This window comes from Oncorhynchus tshawytscha, unplaced genomic scaffold (genome assembly GCF_018296145.1).
Source record: "Oncorhynchus tshawytscha isolate Ot180627B unplaced genomic scaffold, Otsh_v2.0 Un_contig_683_pilon_pilon, whole genome shotgun sequence".
Classification (NCBI taxonomy): Eukaryota; Metazoa; Chordata; class Actinopteri; order Salmoniformes; family Salmonidae; genus Oncorhynchus; species Oncorhynchus tshawytscha.
In genome coordinates, this window is record NW_024607705.1 from 5,871 (window position 1) to 29,195 (window position 23,325).

Sequence of the window (23,325 nt, forward strand, 5' to 3'; positions counted from 1 at the left end):
TCAGTTGGACAGCAGGTAACAGTCTATAGATACACAGAGGATTATAAATGATATGGTAAAGGATATTTTAAGGACTAGCGTCTGTCATCATAGATGAAGGATATCTCCTAGTCAACCACGTACCTGGGCTACTCCTCCCCCAACGTCTGTCATCATAGATGAAGGATATCTCCTAGTCAACCACGTACCTGGGCTATCTCCTCCCCCAACGTCTGTCATCATAGATGAAGGATATCTCCCAGTCAACCACGTACCTGGGCTACTCCTCCCCCCAACGTCTGTCATCATAGATGAAGGATATCTCCCAGTCAACCACGTACCTGGGCTACTCCTCCCCCAACGTCTGTCATCATAGATGAAGGATATCTCCCAGTCAACCACGTACCTGGGCTACTCCTCCCCCCAACGTCTGTCATCATAGATGAAGGATATCTCCCAGTCAACCACGTACCTGGGCTACTCCTCCCCCAACGTCTGTCATCATAGATGAAGGATATCTCCCAGTCAACCACGTACCTGCGCTGCTCCTCCCCATGTTCTCCCGACGGCACTGTCAGACATTCATCCATGTGACCATGGAGCAGCCTCAGCACGTCCCCGCCGATCATAAACCCTGCAGGGGGAGAGAGGAGAGGCATTAGAGAGGAACCCTGCAGGTGGAGAGAGGAGAGGCATTAGAGAGGAACCCTGCAGGGGGAGAGAGGACTGGTTAGCCTGTCTCTGGACCAGACAGCGGGAAGCCTCTGTCCCAGCCATGACATTAGATAAGACCAATGTGCAGGGTGTTGTGGCAGAATCAGAATTCTTTAGGTAACATTGATAAATAAGATGTTTTATCCATTTTCATAAGTATGCTTATGTGGGAAAAAGGTCGGAGGTCAGGTTAGTCTTATCTGTGAATGTGTCTGTAACTATTCCTAAACCATGTGAAGGGAGGGCGTGATTAAAGGGGAACCAGTGAGTTGGCTCCACAATGTCTGTGTGCCAGTCACTCCTCTCCGTGAGCTTGTCCGGGAGGGGTTGTATTTGATATGGGAGTCTCTAGAATTGACAATTGATATATGCCATTGGATGAGGTAATGTTTTGGTCCTAAGTGGTACCAAGAACAAGATAAGAACTTAGTTTAGGAGACCAAACTGAACAATAATTCATAGCTAATGCTATCTGGCTATGGGATACTCCTTTTTCAAGTAAGAGGTTATTTGTGTAATGTTCCTACAAAGATCTGTTATTCGTCATGTGAGTTGAGATGGGTGTGTCTTGGCTATAAATTATACAAAGATCTGTTATTCGTCATGTGAGTTGAGATGGGTGTGTCTTGGCTATAAATGCTATAAATTATACAAAGATCTGTTATTCGTCATGTGAGTTGAGATGGGTGTGTCTTGGCTATAAATTATACAAAGATCTGTTATTCGTCATGTGAGTTGAGATGGGTGTGTCTTGGCTATAAATTATACCAAGAACTGTTTTGTAAGCACTCTCAGAGAATTCATTTATAGACACTGAATTGATCTGAGAGTCACAGGGCTTATGGGTGAAGCTCATATAATTCATATAACTCTGACTTGTGTGTGGTTTTGCTCTCTCATGATTGGGTAATACAGGAAATTTCCACGACAGCGACAGGGACGTCAGCGATCAGTGATGAATTTGTTTCTATGATTGTTTTTTATTCCTTTTTTTGCATTGCGTATTTGATGTGTTTATCTTTCATTTGTTGAAGAGATCTTGGTCACCATGTCAAAATAAAGGTTCAGTCAAGTAACTAAATAAAACACATTTCTAGGGGAGTTTTTCCTAGCCACTGTGCTTCTACACCTGCATTGCTTGCTGTTTGGGGTTTTAGGCTGGGTTTCTGTACAGCACTTTGATTTATCAGCTTATGTAAGAAGGGCTTTATAAATACATTTGATTTGATGACATCGTATTTCACTGCTAAAAGCCCTTGTATGAATCATCAGTTGGAGGGAGGATGTCAATCCAGTTGGTTGTCTTGTCAGTTCATCTTTTCTCAGGGGCTTTGGATACAATGTCCCCCTGTTTGTTAAACCATGTTTGTTTATATGACCCCATTAGCTTTTACAGTAGCATCATTCCTGTTTATATGATCCCCATTAGCTTTTACAGTAGCATCATTCCTGTTTATATGACCCCCATTAGCTTTTACAGTAGCATCATTCCTGTTTATATGACCCCATTAGCTTTTACAGTAGCATCATTCCTGTTTATATGACCCCATTAGCTTTTACAGTAGCATCATTCCTGTTTATATGATCCCCATTAGCTTTTACAGTAGCATCATTCTGTTTATTGACCCCCATTGCTTTTACAGTAGCATCATTCCTGTTTATATGACAGTAGCATCCCCAGCTTTTTAGCTTTTACAGTAGCATCATTCCTGTTTATATGACCCCATTAGCTTTTACAGTAGCATCATTCCTGTTTATATGACCCCATTAGCTTTTACAGTAGCATCATTCCTGTTTATATGACCCCATTAGCTTTTACAGTAGCATCATTCCTGTTTATATGACCCCATTAGCTTTTACAGTAGCATCATTCCTGTTTATATGACCCCATTAGCTTTTACAGTAGCATCATTCCTGTTTATATGATCCCCATTAGCTTTTACAGTAGCATCATTCCTGTTTATATGACCCCCATTAGCTTTTACAGTAGCATCATTCCTGTTTATATGACCCCCATTAGCTTTTACAGTAGCATCATTCCTGTTTATATGACCCCATTAGCTTTTACAGTAGCATCATTCCTGTTTATATGACCCCATTAGCTTTTACAGTAGCATCATTCCTGTTTTTATATGAGCATCCCCATTAGACCCCTTTTACAGTAGCATCATTCCTGTTTATATGACCCCATTAGCTTTTACAGTAGCATCATTCCTGTTTATATGACCCCATTAGCTTTTACAGTAGCATCATTCCTGTTTATATGACCCCATTAGCTTTTACAGTAGCATCATTCCTGTTTATATGACCCCATTAGCTTTTACAGTAGCATCATTCCTGTTTATTGACCCCATTAGCTTTTACAGTAGCATCATTCCTGTTTATATGACCCCATTAGCTTTTACAGTAGCATCATTCCTGTTTATATGACCCCCCATTAGCTTTTACAGTAGCATCATTCCTGTTTATATGACCCCCATTAGCTGTTTTTACAGTAGCATCATTCCTGTTTTATATGAGCTTTTACAGTAGCATCCCCTGTTTATTAGCTTTTACAGTAGCATCATTCCTGTTTATATGACCCCATTAGCTTTTACAGTAGCATCATTCCTGTTTATATGACCCCATTAGCTTTTACAGTAGCATCATTCCTGTTTATATGACCCCATTAGCTTTTACAGTAGCATCATTCCTGTTTATATGACCCCATTAGCTTTTACAGTAGCATCATTCCTGTTTATATGACCCCATTAGCTTTTACAGTAGCATCATTCCTGTTTATATGACCCCATTAGCTTTTACAGTAGCATCATTCCTGTTTATATGACCCCATTAGCTTTTACAGTAGCATCATTCCTGTTTATATGACCCCATTAGCTTTTACAGTAGCATCATTCCTGTTTATATGACCCCATTAGCTTTTACAGTAGCATCATTCCTGTTTATATGACCCCATTAGCCCCATTAGACCCCATTTTTACAGTAGCATCATTCCTGTTTTATATGACAGTAGCCCCATTAGCTTTTACAGTAGCATCATTCCTGTTTATATGACCCCATTAGCTTTTACAGTAGCATCATTCCTGTTTATATGACCCCATTAGCTTTTACAGTAGCATCATTCCTGTTTATATGACCCCATTAGCTTTTACAGTAGCATCATTCCTGTTTATATGACCCCATTAGCTTTTACAGTAGCATCATTCCTGTTTATATGACCCCATTAGCTTTTACAGTAGCATCATTCCTGTTTATATGACCCCATTAGCTTTTACAGTAGCATCATTCCTGTTTATATGACCCCATTAGCTTTTACAGTAGCATCATTCCTGTTTATATGACCCCATTAGCTTTTACAGTAGCATCATTCCTGTTTATATGACCCCATTAGCTTTTACAGTAGCATCATTCCTGTTTATATGACCCCATTAGCTTTTACAGTAGCATCATTCCTGTTTATATGACCCCATTAGCTTTTACAGTAGCATCATTCCTGTTTATATGACCCCATTAGCTTTTTTACAGTAGCTTTTCATTCCTGTTTATATGACCCCATTAGCTTTTACAGTAGCATCATTCCTGTTTATATGACCCCATTAGCTTTTACAGTAGCATCATTCCTGTTTATATGACCCCATTAGCTTTTACAGTAGCATCATTCCTGTTTATATGACCCCATTAGCTTTTACAGTAGCCTGTTTATATGACCCCATTAGCTTTTACAGTAGCATCATTCCTGTTTATTTAGCTTTTATAGCATCATTCCTGTTTATATGACCCCATTAGCTTTTACAGTAGCATCATTCCTGTTTATATGAGCTTTTACAGTAGCCCCATTAGCTTTTACAGTAGCATCATTCCTGTTTATATGATCCCCATTAGCTTTTACAGTAGCATCATTCCTGTTTATATGACCCCATTAGCTTTTACAGTAGCATCATTCCTGTTTATATGACCCCATTAGCTTTTTACAGTAGCATCATTCCTGTTTATATGACCCCATTAGCTTTTACAGTAGCATCATTCCTGCTTTTTATATGACCCCATTAGCTTTTACAGTAGCATCATTCCTGTTTATATGACCCCATTAGCTTTTACAGTAGCATCATTCCTGTTTATATGACCCCATTAGCTTTTACAGTAGCATCATTCCTGTTTATATGACCCCATTAGCTTTTACAGTAGCATCATTCCTGTTTATATGACCCCATTAGCTTTTACAGTAGCATCATTCCTGTTTATATGACCCCATTAGCTTTTACAGTAGCATCATTCCTGTTTATATGACCCCATTAGCTTTTACAGTAGCATCATTCCTGTTTATATGACCCCATTAGCTTTTACAGTAGCATCATTCCTGTTTATATGACATCCCATTAGCTTTTACAGTAGCATCATTCCTGTTTATATGCATCCCCATTAGCTTTTACAGTAGCATCATTCCTGTTTATATGACCCCATTAGCTTTTACAGTAGCATCATTCCTGTTTATATGACCCCATTAGCTTTTACAGTAGCATCATTCCTGTTTATATGACCCCCCCATTAGCTTTTACAGTAGCATCATTCCTGTTTATATGACCCCATTAGCTTTTACAGTAGCATCATTCCTGTTTATATGACCCCGATTAGCTTTTACAGTAGCATCCTTCCTGTTTATATGATCCCCATTACTTTTTACAGAAGCATCATTCCTGTTTATATGACTCCATTAGCTTTTACAGTAGAATCATGTTTGTTTATATGACCCCCATTAGCTTTTACAGTAGCTGTTTATGTTTGTTTATATGACCCACATTAGCTTTTACAGTAGCATCATTCCTGTTTATATGACCCCATTAGCTTTTACAGTAGCATCATTCCTGTTTATATGACCCCCATTAGCTTTTACAGTAGCATCATTCCTGTTTATATGACCACCATTAGCTATTACAGTAGCATCATTCCTGTTTATATGACCACCATTAGCTTTTACAGAAGCACTATGTTTGTTTAGGCTCTTTATTGGTGTCAGTCCAGGGCATCCCTCCATTAATCCTGGAGAAGTCTCCATCTGGGGCAGAGACAGACACCTACCTTGGAACAGTGTGTGTGTAAGTGTCTGTGACCCACCTTGGAACAGTGTGTGTGTGTGTGTGTGTGTGTGTGTAAGTGTCTGTGACCCACCTTGGAACAGTGTGTGTGTGTGTGTGTGTGTGTGTAAGTGTCTGTGACCCACCTTGGAACAGTGTGTGTGTGTGTGTGTGTGTGTGTGTGTGTGTGTAAGTGTCTGTGACCCACCTTGGAACAGTGTGTGTGTGTGTGTGTGTGTGTGTGTGTGTGTGTGTGTGTGTGTGTGGTGTGTGTGTGTAAGTGTCTGTGACCCACCTTGGAACAGTGTGTGTGTGTGTGTGTGTGTGTGTGTGTGTGTGTAAGTGTCTGTGACCCACCTTGGGCAACCTCGCTGCCGGAGCAGACAGTAGCCACGCTCCAGAGGGTCTGCTGGAAGGCTGCGTCCACGTGCAGGCTGTCGTTACCGTACGACAGGTGCTGCAGGGAGAAGGAGGAAATAAAACACTGCTGAGTGGTATGATAGGAGGGTTAGGGTGGTGTGGTATGATAGGAGGGTTAGGGTGGAGTGGTATGATAGGAGGGTTAGGGTGGAGTGGTATGATAGGAGGGTTAGGGTGGAGTGGTATGATAGGAGGGTTAGGGTGGAGTGGTATGATAGGAGGGTTAGGGTGGTGTGGTATGATAGGAGGGTTAGAGTGGAGTGGTATGATAGGAGGGTTAGGGTGGAGTGGTATGATAGGAGGGTTAGGGTGGTGTGGTATGATAGGAGGGTTAGGGTGGAGTGGTATGATAGGAGGGTTAGGGTGGAGTGGTATGATAGGAGGGTTAGGGTGGAGTGGTATGATAGGAGGGTTAGGATGGAGTGGTATGATAGGAGGGTTAGGGTGGAGTGGTATGATAGGAGGGTTAGGGTTAGGGTGGAGTGGTATGACAGGAGGGTTAGGGTGGAGTGGTATGGCAGGAGGGTTAGGGTGTAGTGGTATGATAGGAGGGTTAGGGTGGAGTGGTATGACAGGAGGGTTAGGGTGGAGTGGTATGATAGGAGGGTTAGGGTGGAGTGGTATGACAGGAGGGTTAGGGTGGAGTGGTATGATAGGAGGGTTAGGGTGGAGTGGTATGATAGGAGGGTTAGGGTGGAGTGGTATGATAGGAGGGTTAGGGTGGAGTGGTATGACAGGAGGGTTAGGGGTGGAGTGGTATGATAGGAGGGTTAGGGTGGAGTGGTATGACAGGAGGGTTAGGGTGGAGTGGTATGATAGTAGGGTTAGGGTGGAGTGGTATGATAGGAGGGTTAGGGTGGAGTGGTATGATAGGAGGGTTAGGTGGAGTGGTATGATAGGAGGGTTAGGGTGGAGTGGTATGATAGGAGGGTTAGGGTGGAGGGTATGATAGGAGGGTTAGGGTGGAGTGGTATGACAGGAGGGTTAGGGTGGAGTGGTATGATAGGAGGGTTAGGGTGGAGTGGTATGATAGGAGGGTTAGGGTGGAGTGGTATGACAGGAGGGTTAGGGTGGAGTGGTATGATAGGAGGGTTAGGGTGGAGTGGTATGATAGGAGGGTTAGGGTGGAGTGGTATGATAGGAGGGTTAGGGTGGAGTGGTATGATAGGAGGGTTAGGGTGGAGTGGTATGATAGGAGGGTTAGGGTGGAGTGGTATGATAGGAGGGTTAGGGTGGAGTGGTATGATAGGAGGGTTAGGGTGGAGTGGTATGACAGGAGGGTTAGGGTGGAGTGGGAGGATGGTTAGGGTGGAGTGGTATGACAGGAGGGTTAGGGTGGAGTGGTATGATAGGAGGGTTAGGGTGGAGTGGTATGATAGGAGGGGGTTAGGGTGGAGGTGGTATGACAGGAGGGTTAGGGTGGAGTGGTATGACAGGAGGGTTAGGGTGGAGTGGTATGAGGAGGGTTAGGGTGGGGTTAGGAGGGTTAGGTGTGGAGGTGGTATGGCAGGAGGGTTAGGGTGGAGTGGTATGATAGGAGGGTTAGGGTGGAGTGGTATGATAGGAGGGTTAGGGTGGGTGGAGTGGTATGATACAGGAGGGTTAGGGTGGAGGGTATGATAGGAGGGTTAGGGTGGAGTGGTATGATAGGAGGGTTAGGGTGGTATGATAGGAGGGTTAGGGTGGAGTGGTATGATAGGAGGGTTAGGGGTGGAGTGGTATGATATGAGGGTTAGGGTTGGGTAGGAGGGTTGGTATGGTATGATAGGAGGGTTAGGGTGGAGTGGTATGATAGGAGGGTTAGGGTGGAGTGGTATGATAGGAGGGTTAGGGTGGAGTGGTATGATAGGAGGGTTAGGGTGGAGTGGTATGACAGGAGGGTTAGGGTGGAGTGGTATGATAGGAGGGTTAGGGTGGAGTGGTATGATAGGAGGGTTAGGGTGGAGTGGTATGATAGGAGGGTTAGGGTGGAGTGGTATGACAGGAGGGTTAGGGTTAGTGGTATGATAGGAGGGTTAGGGTGGAGTGGTATGATAGGAGGGTTAGGGTGGAGTGGTATGATAGGAGGGTTAGGGTGGAGTGGTATGATAGGAGGGTTAGGGTGGAGTGGTATGATAGAGGGAGGGTTAGGGTGGAGGGTTGGTATGATAGGAGGGTTAGGGTGGAGTGGTATGATAGGAGGGTTAGGGTGGAGTGGTATTATAGGAGGGTTAGGGTGGAGTGGTATGACAGGAGGGTTAGGGTGGAGTGGTATGATAGGAGGGTTAGGGTGGAGTGGTATTATAGGAGGGTTAGGGTGGAGTGGTATGACAGGAGGGTTAGGGTGGAGTGGTATGACAGGATGGTTAGGGTGGAGTGGTATTACAGGAGGGTTAGGGTGGAGTGGTATGACAGGAGGGTTAGGTTGGAGTGGTATGATAAGAGGGTTAGGGTGGAGTGGTATGACAGGAGGGTTAGGGTGGAATGGTATGACAGGAGGGTTAGGGTGGAGTGGTATGATAGGAGGGTTAGTGTGGAGGGGTATGGCAGGAGGGTTAGGGTGGAGTGGTATGATAGGAGGGTTAGGGTGGAGTGGAGTGGTATGATATGAGGGTTAGGGTTAGGGTGGAGTGGTATGACAGGAGGGTTAGGGTGGAGTGGTATGATAGGAGGGTTAGGGTGGAGTGGTATTATAGGAGGGTTAGGGTGGAGTGGAGTGGTATGATATGAGGGTTAGGGTGGAGTGGTATGATAGGAGGGTTAGGGTGGAGTGGTATGATATGAGGGTTAGGGTGGAGTGGTATGATAGGAGGGTTAGGGTGGAGTGGTATGACAGGAGGGTTAGGGTGACAGGAGGGTTAGGGTATGACAGGAGGGTTAGGGTGGAGTGGTATGATAGGAGGGTTAGGGTGGAGTGGTATTATAGGAGGGTTAGGGTGGAGTGGTATGATAGGAGGGTTAGGGTGGAGTGGTATTATAGGAGGGTTAGGGTGGAGTGGTATGACAGGAGGGTTAGGGTGGAGTGGTATGATAGGAGGGTTAGGGTGGAGTGGTATTATAGGAGGGTTAGGGTGGAGTGGTATGACAGGAGGGTTAGGGTGGAGTGGTATGACAGGATGGTTAGGGTGGAGTGGTATTACAGGAGGGTTAGGGTGGAGTGGTATGACAGGAGGGTTAGGGTGGAGTGGTATGATAAGAGGGTTAGGGTGGAGTGATATGACAGGAGGGTTAGGGTGGAGTGGTATGATAGGTGAGTTAGGGTGGAGTGGTATGATAGGAGGGTTAGGGTTAGGGTGGAGTGGTATGACAGGATGGTTAGGGTGGAGTGGTATGATAGGAGGGTTAGGGTGGAGTGGTATGATAGGAGGGTTAGGGTGGAGTGGTATGACAGGAGGGTTAGGGTGGAGTGGTATGACAGGAGGGTTAGGGTGGAGTGGTATGACAGGATGGTTAGGGTGGAGTGGTATGATAGGAGGGTTAGGGTGGAGTGGTATGATAGGAGGGTTAGGGTGGAGTGGTATGATAGGAGGGTTAGGGTGGAGTGGTATGATAATAGGGTTAGGGTGGAATGGTATGATAATAGGGTTAGGGTGGAGTGGTATGATAGGAGGGTTAGGGTGGAGTGGTATGATAATAGGGTTAGGGTGGAGTGGTATGACAGGAGGGTTAGGGTGGAGTGGTATGATAAGAGGGTTAGGGTGGAGTGGTATGATAGGAGGGTTAGGGTTAGGGTGGAGTGGTATGATAATAGGGTTAGGGTGGAGTGGTATGATAGGAGGGTTTAGGGTTAGGGGGAGTGGTATGATAGGAGGGTTAGGGTGGTGTGGTATGATAGGAGGGTTAGGGTGGAGTGGTATGATAATAGGGTTAGGGTGGAGTGGTATGACAGGAGGGTTAGGGTGGAGTGGTATGACAGGAGGGTTAGGGTGGAGTGGTATGATAGGAGGGTTAGGGTGGAGTGGTATGATAATAGGGTTAGGGTGGAGTGGTATGATAATAGGGTTAGGGTGGAGTGGTATGATAATAGGGTTAGGGTGGAGTGGTATGATAAGAGGGTTAGGGTGGAGTGGTATGATAATAGGGTTAGGGTGGAGTGGTATGATAATAGGGTTAGGGTGGTGTGGTATGATAATAGGGTTAGGGTGGAGTGGTATGATAATAGGGTTAGGGTGGAGTGGTATGATAGGTGAGTTAGGGTGGAGTGGTATGATAATAGGGTTAGGGTGGAGTGGTATGATAATAGGGTTAGGGTGGAGTGGTATGATAATAGGGTTAGGGTGGAGTGGTATGATAATAGGGTTAGGGTGGAGTGGTATGATAATAGGGTTAGGGTGGAGTGGTATGATAATAGGGTTAGGGTGGAGTGGTATGATATGAGGGTTAGGGTGGAGTGGTATGATAGGTGAGTTAGGGTGGAGTGGTATGATAATAGGGTTAGGGTGGAGTGGTATGATAAGAGGGTTAGGGTGGAGTGGTATGATAGGTGAGTTAGGGTGGAGTGGTATGATAGGAGGGTTAGGGTGGAGTGGTATGATAAGAGGGTTAGGGTGGAGTGGTATGATAGGAGGGATAGGGTGGAGTGGTATGATAGGAGGGTTAGGGTGGAGTGGTATGATAGGAGGGTTAGGGTGGAGTGGTATGATAGGAGGGTTAGGGTGGAGTGGTAAACATTTCTGTGTAATACACTGGTCCACTCTATAGACAGATCACACCTGCTCCGTGTTGCCTTCTCACACTCGCCAGATTGAACTGAGACAAACCAAGGTGAACTGAGCTAGCATGATCTGTCATAGTTGCTAAAAGGACTAACCAAAAATGAAATCGCCAAGGCAACACGGTTTGGTTGTTGTCAGTGTGACAGTGTGAAAAGGGTATCAGAGACTCACCAGGTATCGTTCTGATGACACGCTAACTAGGATGAGGTCATCCCCGACTCGGACCTTCTCTCCCTCTGACCTCTGCTTGGAGGCAGGGTGGATGGTCCACCAACAAGCTTCTCCTGTCAGAGACGAGACAGGAGGATATGGCTGAGACTATGGTGACATCACAGTAACCTTCTCTGACCTCTGACCTCTGCTTGGAGGCAGGGTGGACATGCTTCTCCTGTCAGAGACGAGACAGGGGGATATGGCTGAGACTATCTCTCTCTGAGCCTCTGTCTCTCTGTCTCTGAGTATATCTCTCTGTCTCTGAGCTTCTGTCTCTCTCTCTCTGAGTCTCTCTCTCATTTTCTCTATCTCTCTCTCTCTGAGCCTCTCTATCTCTGAGCCCTCTCTCTCTGAGCCTCTCTCTCTCTGAGCCTCTCTCTCTCTGAGCCTCTCTATCTCTGAGCCTCTCTCTCTCTGAGCCTCTCTCTCTCTCTGAGCCTCTATCTCTGAGCCTCTCTGTCTCTGAGCTTTTCTCTCTCTCTCTCTCTCTCTCTGAGCCTCTCTCTCTCTGAGCCTCTCTGTCTCTGAGCTTTTCTCTCTCTCTCTCTCTCTCTGAGCCTCTCTCTCTCTGAGCCTCTCTCTCTCTGAGCCTCTCTATCTCTGAGCCTCTCTGTCTCTGAGCTCTCTCTCTCTCTGAGCCTCTCTCTCTCTGAGCCTCTCTCTCTGAGCCTCTCTCTGAGCCTCTCTATCTCTGAGCCTCTCTACCTCTGAGCCTCTCTATCTCTGAGCCTCTCTATCTCTGAGCCTCTCTATCTCTCTCTATCTATATACATATATCTATATGCATTCGGAAAGTATTCAGACCCCTTGACTTTCTCCACATTTTGTTACTTTACAGCCTTATTCTCAAAATGATTTTAAAAAAATCCTCAATCTACACACAATACATCATAATTACAAAGCAAAAACAGGTTTTTAGAAATGGTATGTATAAAAAAATTAACATAAATACCTTATTTACATAAGTATTCAGACCCTTTGCTATGAGACGATGAAATTGAGCTCAAATGCATCCTGTGTCTACAACTTGATTGGAGTCCACCTGTGGTAAATTCAATTGATTGGATGTGATTTTGAAAGGCACACACCTGTCTATATAAAGGTCCAACAGTTGACAGTGCATGTCAGAGCAAAAACCAAGCCATGAGGTCGAAGGAATTGTCCGTAGAGCTCCGAGATATGATTGTGTCGAGGCACAGATCTGGGGAAGGGTACCAAAAATGTCTGCAGCATTTGAAGGTCCCCAAAAACACATTCTTAAATGGAAGAAGTTAGGAACCACCAAGACTTCCTAGATCTGGCCGCCCGGCTAAACTGAGCAATCGGGGGAGAAGGGACTTAACCAGAGAGGTGACCAAGAACCCAATGGTCACTCTGACAGAGCTCCAGAGTTCCTCTGTGGAGATGGGAGAAACTTCCAGAAGGACAACCATCTCTGTATCACTCCACCAATCAGACATGTATGGTAGAGCGGCCAGACAGAAGCCACTCCTCAGTAAAAGGAACATGACAGCCCGCTTGGAGTTTGCCAAAAGGCATCTAAAAGACTCTCAGACCATGAGAAACAAGTGTCTCTGGTCTGATGAAACCGAGATCGAACTCTTTGGACTGAATGCCAAGCGTCACATCTGGAGGAAACTTGGCACGGTGGTAGAAGCATCATGCTGTGGGACTGTTTTTCAGTGGCAGGAAGACTAGTTAGGATCGAGGGAAAGATGAACGGAGCAAAGTACAGAGAGATCCTTGATGAAAACCTGCTCCAGAGCACTCAGGACCTCAGACTGGGGGTGAAGGTTCACATTCCAAACGGAACAACACAGGAGTGGTTTTGGGACAAGTCTCTGAATGTCCTTGAGTGGCCCGGCCAAGAGCCTGGACTTGAACCAAATCAAACACCTCTTGATAGACCTGGAAATAGCTGTGCAGTGACGCTCTGCATCCAACCTGACAGAGGTTGAGAGGATCTGCAGAGAAGAATGGGAGAAACTCCCCAAATACAGGTGTGCCAAGCTTGTAGCGTCATACCCAAGAAGACTCTAGGCTGTAATCACTGCCAAAGGTGATTCAACAAAGTACTGAGTAAAGGGTCTGAATACTTATATAACTGTGATATTTCAGGGGTTTTTATTATAAACTTACACACATTTTTAAAACCTGTTTTTGCTCTGTCATTATGGGGTATTGTGTGTAGATTGAATTTATGAGATCTTTCATGTAGCAGCCAGGTTGTTGCAGGACAGACAGCAACCTAGTAACCACAGGCAGCACCACTGAGGGTCTGGAGTCTAGTAACCTCCAGCAGCACCACTGAGGGCCTGGAGTCTAGTAACCTCCAGCAGCACCACTGAGGGTCTGCAGTCTGGTAACCTCCAGCAGCAACACTGAGGGTCTGCAGTCTGGTAACCTCCAACAGGGTCTGGAGTCTAGTAACCTCCAGCAGGGTCTGGAGTCTAGTAACCTCCAGCAGGGTCTGGAGTCTAGTAACCTCCAGAAGCAACACTGAGGGTCTGGTCTGGAGTCTAGTAACCTCCAGCACTGAGTCTAGTAACCTCCAGCACCACTAAGGGCCTGGAGTCTAGTAACCTCCAGCAGGGTCTGGAATCTGGTTACATCCAGCAGGGTCTGGAGTCTAGTAACATCCAGCAGGGTCTGGAGTCTCACAGTAACCTAACCTCCAGCAGCACCACTGAGGGCCTGGAGTCTAGAAACCTCCAGCAGGGTCTGGAGCGGGCAACCTCCAGCAGGGTCTGAGTCTAGTAGCCTCCAGCAGGGTCTGGAGTCTAGTAACATCCAGCAGGGTCTGGAGTCTGGTAACCTCCAGCAGGGTCTGGAGTCAGTAACCTCCAGCAGGGTCTGGAGTCTGGTAACTCCAGCAGGGTCTGGAGTCTAGTAACCTCCAGCAGGGTCTGGAGTCTAGTAACCTCCAGCAGCAACACTGAGGGTCTGGAGTCTGGTAACCTCCTGCAGGGTCTGGGGTCTAGTAACCTCCAGCAGGGTCTGGAGTCTGGTAACCTCCAGCAGGGTATGGAGTCTAGTAAACTCCAGCAGGGTCTGGAGTCTAGTAACCTCCAGCAGGGTCTGGAGTCTAGTAACCTCCAGCAGCAACACTGGGTCTGGAGTCTAGTAACCTCCAGCAGAACCACTGAGGGCCTGGAGTCTAGTAACCTCCAGCAGGGTCTGGAGTCTGGTAACCTCCAGCAGGGTCTGGAGTCTGGTAACCTCCCAGCACACTGGGTCTGGAGTCTAGTAACCTCCAGCAGCACCACTAGGGTCTGGAGTCTGGTAACCTCCAGCAGCACCACTGAGGGTCAGCTAGTAACCTCCAGCAGGGTCTGGAGTCTGGTACCTCCAGCAGCACCACTGAGGGTCTGGAGTCTGGTAACCTCCAGCAGGGTCTGGGGTCTAGTAACCTCCAGCAGGGTCTGGAGTCTAGTAACCTCCAGCAGCAACACTGAGGGTCTGGAGTCTGTAACCTCCAGCAGGGTCTGGGGTCTAGTAACCTCCAGCAGGGTCTGGAGTCTAGTAACCTCCAGGAGGTCCGGAGTCTGGTAACCTCCAGCAGGGTCTGGAGTCTAGTAACTCCAGCAGGGTCTGGAGTCTAGTAACCTCCAGCAGGGTCTGGAGTCTAGTAACCTCCAGCAGCAACAGGGTCTGGAGGGTCTGGAGTCTAGTAACCTCCAGCAGCAGGGCCTGGAGTCTAGTAACCTCCAGCAGGGTCTGGAAGTAACCTCCAGCAGGGGGTCTGGTAGCCTCCAGCAGGGTCTGGAGTAAAGTAACCTCCAGCAGGGTCTGGAGTCTGGTAACCTCCAGCAGCACCACTGAGGGTCTGGAGTCTGGTAACCTCCAGCAGCACCACTGAGGGTCTGGAGTCTAGTAACCTCCAGGAGGGTCTGGAGTCTTGTTACCTCCAGCAGCACTACTGAGGGTCTGGAGTCTAGTAACCTCCAGCAGCACCACTGAGGGTCTGGAGTCTGGTAACCTCCAGCAGCACCACTGAGGGTCTGGAGTCTAGTAACCTCCAGCAGGGTCTGGAGTCTTGTCTCCAGCAGCACCACTGAGGGTCTGGAGTCTGGTAACCTCCAGCACCACTGAGGGTCTGGAGTCTAGTAACCTCCAGCAGGGTCTGGAGTCTAGTAGCCTCCAGCGGGGTCTGGAGTCAGCCTCCAGCGGGGTCTGGAGTCTAGCCTCCAGCAGGGTCTGGAGTCTAGTAATCTCCAGCAGGGTCTGGAGTCTAGTAACCTCCAGCAGGGTCCAGCCTCCAGGGTCTGGAGTCTAGTAACATCCAGCAGGGTCTGGAGTCTGGTAACCTCCAGCAGGGTCTGGAGTCTGGTAACCTCCAGCAGGGTCTGGAGTCTAGTAACCTCTAGCAGCAACACTGAGGGTCTGGAGTCTGGAACCTCCAGCAGGGTCTGGGGTCTAGTAACCTCCAGCAGTGTCTGGAGTCTAGTAAACTACAGCAGGGACTGGAGTCTAGTAACCTCCAGCAGCAACACTGAGGGTCTGGTGTCTAGTAACCTCCAGCAGGGTCTGGAATCTGGTTACCTCCAGCAGGGTCTGGAGTCTAGTAACATCCAGCAGGGTCTGGAGTCTGGTAACCTCCAGCAGGGTCTGGAGGGTCCAGCAGCACCACTCCAAGGGTCTGGAGTCTAGTAACCTCCAGCAGCACCACAGGGTCTGTAACCTCCAGAGTCTAGTAACCTCCAGCAGCACCACTGAGGGTCTGGAGTCTAGTAACCTCCAGCAGGGTCTGGAGTCTGGTTACCTCCAGCAGCACCACTGAGGGCCTGGAGTCTAGAAACCTCCAGCAGGGTCTGGAGTCGGGTTACCTCCAGAGGGTCTGGAGTCTAGTAACCTCCAGCAGGGTCTGGAGTCTAGTAACATCCAGCAGGGTCTGGAGTCTAGTAACATCCAGCAGGGTCTGGAGTCTAGTAACCTCCAGCAGGGTCTGGAGTCTAGTAACCTCCAGCAGGGTCTGGAGTCTAGTAACCTCCAGCAGCAACACTGAGGGTCTGGAGTCTGGTAACCTCCTGCAGGGTCTGGGGTCAGTAACCTCCAGCAGGGTCTGGAGTCTGGTAACCTCCAGCAGGGTATGGAGTCAGTAAACTCCAGCAGGGTCTGGAGTCTAGTAACCTCCAGCAGGGTCTGGAGTCTAGTAACCTCCAGCAGCAACACTGAGGGTCTGGAGTCTAGTAACCTCCAGCAGAACCACTGAGGGTCTGGAGTCTAGTAACCTCCAGCAGGGTCTGGAGTCTAGTAACCTCCAGCAGCAACACTGAGGGTCTGGAGTCTAGTAACCTCCAGCAGAACCACTGAGGGCCTGGAGTCTAGTAACCTCCAGCAGGGTCTGGAGTCTGGTAACCTCCAGCAGCACTACTGAGGGTCTGGAGTCTAGTAACCTCCAGCAGCACCACTGAGGGTCTGGAGTCTGGTAACCTCCAGCAGCACCACTGAGGGTCTGGAGTCTAGTAACCTCCAGCAGGGTCTGGAGTCTGGTTACCTCCAGCAGGAGTCTGGAGTAACCTCCAGCAGCACCACTGAGGTTCTGGCAGGGTCTAGTAGCCTCCAGCAGGGTCTGGAGTCTAGTAACCTCCAGCAGCACCACTGAGGACCTGGAATCCAGTAACCTCCAGCAGGGTCTGGAGTCCAGTAACCTTCAGCAGGGTCTGGAGTCCAGGAACCTCCAGCAGGGTCTGGAGTCTAGTAGCCTCCAGCCGGGTCTGGAGTCTAGTAACATCCAGCAGGGTCTGGAGTCTGGTAACCTCCAGCAGGGTCTGGAGTCTGGTAACCTCCAGCAGCACCACTAAGGGTCTGGAGTCTAGTAACCTCCAGCAGCACCACTGAGGGTCTGGAGTCTGGTAACCTCCAGCAGCACCACTGAGGTTCTGGAGTCTAGTAGCCTCCAGCAGGGTCTGGGGTCTAGTAACCTCCAGCAGCACCACTGAGGGCCTGGAGTCTAGTATCCTCCAGCAGGGTCTGGGGTCTAGTAACCTCCAGCAGGGTCTGGGGTCTAGTAACCTCCAACAGGGTCTGGGGTCTAGTAACCTCCAGCAGGGTCTGGGGTCTAGTAACCACAGTCAGCATGGCACACACACCGACACACAACATAGTAAACGTCCACACCCACACAGCATCACACAACAAAGTAAATGTCCACACCTGCACAGCATCACACAATATAGTAAACGTCCACACCCACACAGCATCACAACAGTCTTACTATGGGAACTCATAAAACCCAGCATCAGAAACATCTCTCTCTCTGAAGCTTGCATGACAACATAACACTAGAACATGGCTTGGTAATGTTGTCTCATCTGACTGTACTAGCTATACTATGGCTGTTGGGAAAGAAGAAGAGAAAGAGACCTACCTGTTGTGTCTTCCTGCAGTCCAACATCAAACGCCAGTTTGTCGGTTGAGATCGGGAGGTACCTAGGCAACAGAGGTACTAGACAGAGAAACAAAAGAAGCCAATTATTCCTCAACACAACCAGACACAACATGGTAGAATCCAGTCTCCTATTGCCTTGTCTGACTGGCCCAGCAACTCGTGTATCACTAGAAAATACAGACAAGAATACAACAAAGATGATGACAACCACAATAAAGATGATGACAACCACAACACAGATGACAACCACAACAAAGATGATGACAACCACAACACAGATGATGACAACCACAACACAGATGATGACAACCACAACACAGATGACAACCACAACACAGATGACAACCACAACACAGATGATGACAACCACAACAACACAGATGACAACCACAACAAAGATGATGACAACCACAACACAGATGACAACCACAACAAAGATGATGACAACCACAACAAAGATGATGACAACCACAACACAGATGATGACAACCACAACACAGATGACAACCACAACACAGATGACAACCACAACACAGATGATGACAACCACAATAAAGATGATGACAACCACAACACAGATGACAACCACAACACAGATGATGACAACCACAATCAAACAGCGCCCGTGATATGCAGCTGTTCAGGGAAGCTAGAAACCATTATACACAGGCAGTTAGAAAAGCCAAGGCTAGCTTTTTCAAGCAGAAATTTGCTTCCTGCAACACTAACTCAAAAAGTTCTGGGACACTGTAAAGTCCATGGAGAATAAGAACACCTCCTCCCAGCTGCCCACTGCACTGAAGATAGGAAACACTGTCACCACTGATAAATCCACCATAATTGAGAATTTCAATAAGCATTTTTCTACGGCTGGCCATGCTTTCCACCTGGCTACTCCTACCCCGGTCAACAGCAACTCGCCCAAGCCTTCCCCATTTCTCCTTCTCCCAATTCAGCTGATGTTCTGAAAGAGCTGCAAAATCTGGACCCCTACAAATCAGCCGGGCTAGACAATCTGGACCCTTTCTTTCTAAAATTATCTGCCGAAATTGTTGCCACCCCTATTACTAGCCTGTTAAATCTCTATTTCGTGTCGTCTGAGATTCCCAAAGATTGAAAGCAGCTGCGGTCATCCCCCTCTTCAAAGGGGGGACACTCTTGACCCAAACTGCTACAGACCTATATCTATCCTACCGTGCCTTTCTAAGGTCTTCGAAAGCCAAGTCAACAAACAGATTACCGACCATTTCGAATCTCACCATACCTTCTCTGCTATGCAATCTGGTTTCAGAGCTGGTCATGGGTGCACCTCAGCCACGCTCAAGGTCCTAAACGATATCTTAACCGCCATCGATAAGAAACATTACTGTGCAGCCGTATTCAATGATCTGGCCAAGGCTTTCGAGTCTGTCAATCACCACATCCTCATCGGCAGACTCAACAGCCTTGGTTTCTCAAATGATTGCCTCGCCTGGTTCACCAACTACTTCTCTGATAGAGTTCAGTGTGTCAAATCGGAGGGTCTGCTGTCCGGACCTCTGGCAGTCTCTATGGGGGTGCCACAGGGTTCAATTCTTGGACCGACTCTCTTCTCTGTATACATCAATGAGGTCGCTCTTGCTGCTGGTGAGTCTCTGATCCACCTCTACGCAGACGACACCATTCTGTATACTTCCGGCCCTTCTTTGGACACTGTGTTAACAACCCTCCAGGCAAGCTTCAATGCCATACAACTCTCCTTCCGTGGCCTCCAATTGCTCTTAAATACAAGTAAAACTAAATGCATGCTCTTCAACCGATCGCTACCTGCACCTACCCGCCTGTCCAACATCACTACTCTGGACGGCTCTGACTTAGAATACGTGGACAACTACAAATACCTAGGTGTCTGGTTAGACTGAACTCTCCTTCCAGACCCACATCAAACATCTCCAATCCAAAGTTAAATCTAGAATTGGCTTCCTATTTCGCAACAAAGCATCCTTCACTCATGCTGCCAAACATACCCTTGTAAAACTGACCATCCTACCAATCCTCGACTTTGGCGATGTCATTTACAAAATAGCCTCCAATACCCTACTCAACAAATTAGATGCAGTCTATCACAGTGCAATCCGTTTTGTCACCAAAGCCCCATATACTACCCACCATTGCGACCTGTACGCTCTCGTTGGCTGGCCCTCGCTTCATACTCGTCGCCAAACCCACTGGCTCCATGTCATCTACAAGACCCTGCTAGGTAAAGTCCCCCCTTATCTCAGCTCGCTGGTCACCATAGCATCTCCCACCTGTAGCACACGCTCCAGCAGGTATATCTCTCTAGTCACCCCCAAAACCAATTCTTTCTTTGGCCGCCTCTCCTTCCAGTTCTCTGCTGCCAATGACTGGAACGAACTACAAAAATCTCTGAAACTGGAAACACTTATCTCCCTAACTAGCTTTAAGCACCAACTGTCAGAGCAGCTCACAGATTACTGCACCTGTACATAGCCCACCTATAATTTAGCCCAAACAACTACCTCTTTCCCAACTGTATTTAATTTTAATTTATTTATTTATTTTGCTCCTTTGCACCCCATTATTTTTATTTCTACTTTGCACATTCTTCCATTGCAAAACTACCATTCCAGTGTTTTACTTGCTATATTGTATTTACTTTGCCACCATGGCCTTTTTTGCCTTTACCTCCCTTCTCACCTCATTTGCTTACATTGTATATAGACTTGTTTATACTGTATTATTGACTGTATGTTTGTTTTACTCCATGTGTAACTCTGTGTCGTTGTATCTGTCGAACTGCTTTGCTTTATCTTGGCCAGGTCGCAATTGTAAATGAGAACTTGTTCTCAACTTGCCTACCTGGTTAAATAAAGGTACAATAAAATAAATAAATAAATAAAGATGATGACAACCACAACACAGATGACAACCACAACACAGATGATGACAACCACAACACAGATGATGACAACCACAACACAGATGACAACCACAACAAAGATGATGACAACAACAACACAGATGACAACCACAACAAAGATGATGACAACCACAACAAAGATGACAACAACAACAAAGATGATGACAACCACAACAAAGATGATGACAACCACAACTGACTGACATCACAGAGCACAAACCTGGAATGGAAGATTGTGAAACTGATTCAAGTACATGTTATTTCCTGTATTTGGGTCTCCGGACACACTGCAGAGGGACTCACCATGCCGCTGTAGGAGTGTCGTAGCAGAACAGCGTGTCCATACAGTAAGGTGCGGTGGCCCCCTCCCTGGGCCGTCTACAGGACAGAGACAGAGAGACAAGAGACACATTCAGGAACTAGTTTACACGTACAATACTGTTACTATACAGGATTAAGATCTAATCATACTAGACCGGCTCTGACACTTGCAAACTATCATGAATTACAAAGGGAAACCCAGCCGAGAGTTGCCCAGTGAGACGAGCCCACCAGACGAGCTAAATGCCTTCTATGCTCACTTCGAGGCAAGCAATACTGAAACATGCGTGAGAGCACCAGCTGTTCTGGATGACTGCGTGATCACACTCTCTGTAGCCGATGTGAGTGAGACCTTTAAACTGGTTAACATTCACAAGACTGCAGGACCAGACAGATTACCAGGACTTTAGCATGTGCTGACCAGCTGTTCCGGAAGACTGTGTGATCACGCTCTCCGTAGCCGATGTGTATAAGGCCTTTAAACCCGTTAACATTCACAAGGCCGCAGGGCCAGATGGATTAATTAAATGCATATTCAGAGCATGAGCTGACCAGTTGGCACGTGTCTTCACTGACAATTTCAACCTCTCCCTGACCCAGTCTGTAATACCTACATGTTTCAGGCAGACCACCATAGTCCCAGTGCCCCAGAATGCCAAGGTAACCTGTCTAAATGACACTCACATCTGCAGCCACTAAATATTTTGAAAGGCTGGTCGTGGCTCACATCAACACCATCATCCCAGACATCCTGGACCCACTCCAATTCACATACCGCCAAAACAGATCCACAGATGGCGCAATCTCTATTGCTCTCCACACTACAGCTCAGCGTTTAACACAATATAGTGCCCTCCAAGCTCATCACTAAGCTGAGGATCATGGGAATGAAACGCCTCCCTCTTCAACTGGATCCTGGACTTCCTGACGGGCCGCCACCAGGTGGTGATGGTAGGCAACAACACATCCGCTATGCTGACTCTCAACACAGGGTCCCTCAGGGGTGTGTGCTCAGTCCCCTCTTGTACTTCCTGTTTACCAACGACTGCGTGGCTGCACACGACTCCAACAACATCATCAAGTTTGCCGATGACACGATGGTGGTGACCTGATCACCACCGACGATGAGAGTCTATAGGGAGGAGGTAAGAGACCTGGCAGTGTGGTGCCAGGAAATCATGGGAGAAGGGCCATGGTCAGGGAAGTGACCTAGAACCCGATGGTCACTCTGAAGGAGCCCCAGAGATCCTCTACGGATATGGGAGATTCTTCCTGAAGGACAACCATCTCTGCAGCAGTGTGTTGCCAGGACAACCACTCCCTTAATGTCATCAAGACAAAGGAGCTGATCGCGGTCTCCAAAGAACACGCCCTCATTCACATCGACTGTAGTGGAGCTTCAAGTTCCTATGTCCACATTGCTAAGGACCAACCATGGTCCAAACACAGCAACACAGTCGTGACGAGGGCACGACAACGCCTCTTCCCCCTCAGGACGCTGAAACAGCTTCTACTCAAAAAAGTAATGAGACTGCTTAAAAAAATTAAAAGTAATGAGTTAACAAAATAGCTAAAATAACTATTTTAGACTCGTCACATATGCTGCTGCTATTGTTTATTATCTATCCTGTTGCCTTTCCTCCTACCGACAGGGCCTTTGGAAAGTATTCAGACTCCTTGACTTCTTCCACATTTTGTTACGTAACAGCCTTATTCTCAAATGGATTAAATATTTGTTTTCCCTCAGCAATTTACACACAATATCCCATAATGACAAAAAAAACAGAGCGCTCAGGACCTCAGACTGGGGTGAAGTTTCACCTTCCAACAGGATAACAACACTAAGCACACAGCCAAGACAACACAGGAGTGGCTTCGGGACGAGTCTCTGAATGTCCTTCAGTGGCCCAGCCAGAGACAGGATGAACCCGATCGAACATCTCTGGAGAGACCTTAAAATAGCTGTGCACCAAAACTCCCCATCTAACCTGACAGAGCTCGAGAGGATCTGTAGAGAAGAATGGGAGAAACTCCCCAAATACAGGTGTGCCTGTTAAGGGAATTTTTATCAATGATGACTAATTATGTATACATTTCAATCAGGACTGACTAATCCGAATACTATTATGTTACTGTACATGTACAGTGCCTTGCGAAAGTATTCGGCCCCCTTGAACTTTGCGACCTTTTGCCACATTTCAGGCTTCAAACAAAGATATAAAACTGTATTTTTTTGTGAAGAATTAACAACAAGTGGGACACAATCATGAAGTGGAACGACATTTTTTTGGATATTTCAAACTTTTTTACCAAATCAAAAACGGAAAAATTGGGCGTGCAAAATTATTCAGCCCCCTTAAATTAATACTTTGTAGCGCCACCTTTTGCTGCGATTACAGCTGTAAGTCGCTTGGGGTATGTCTCTATCAGTTTTGCACATCGAGAGACTGAAATGTTTTCCCATTCCTTCTTGCAAAACAGCTCGAGCTCAGTGAGGTTGGATGGAGAGCATTTGTGAACATCAGTTTTCAGTTCTTTCCACAGATTCTCGATTGGATTCAGGTCTGGACTTTGACTTGGCCATTCTAACACCTGGATATG

General features: G+C 47.1%; 1 pseudogene; it reads right to left on the minus strand.

Moving 5' to 3' along the window:
• LOC121842824 lies at positions 1–22,011 on the minus strand (annotated as a pseudogene).
• Positions 22,012–23,325: the final 1,314 nt, after the last annotated feature.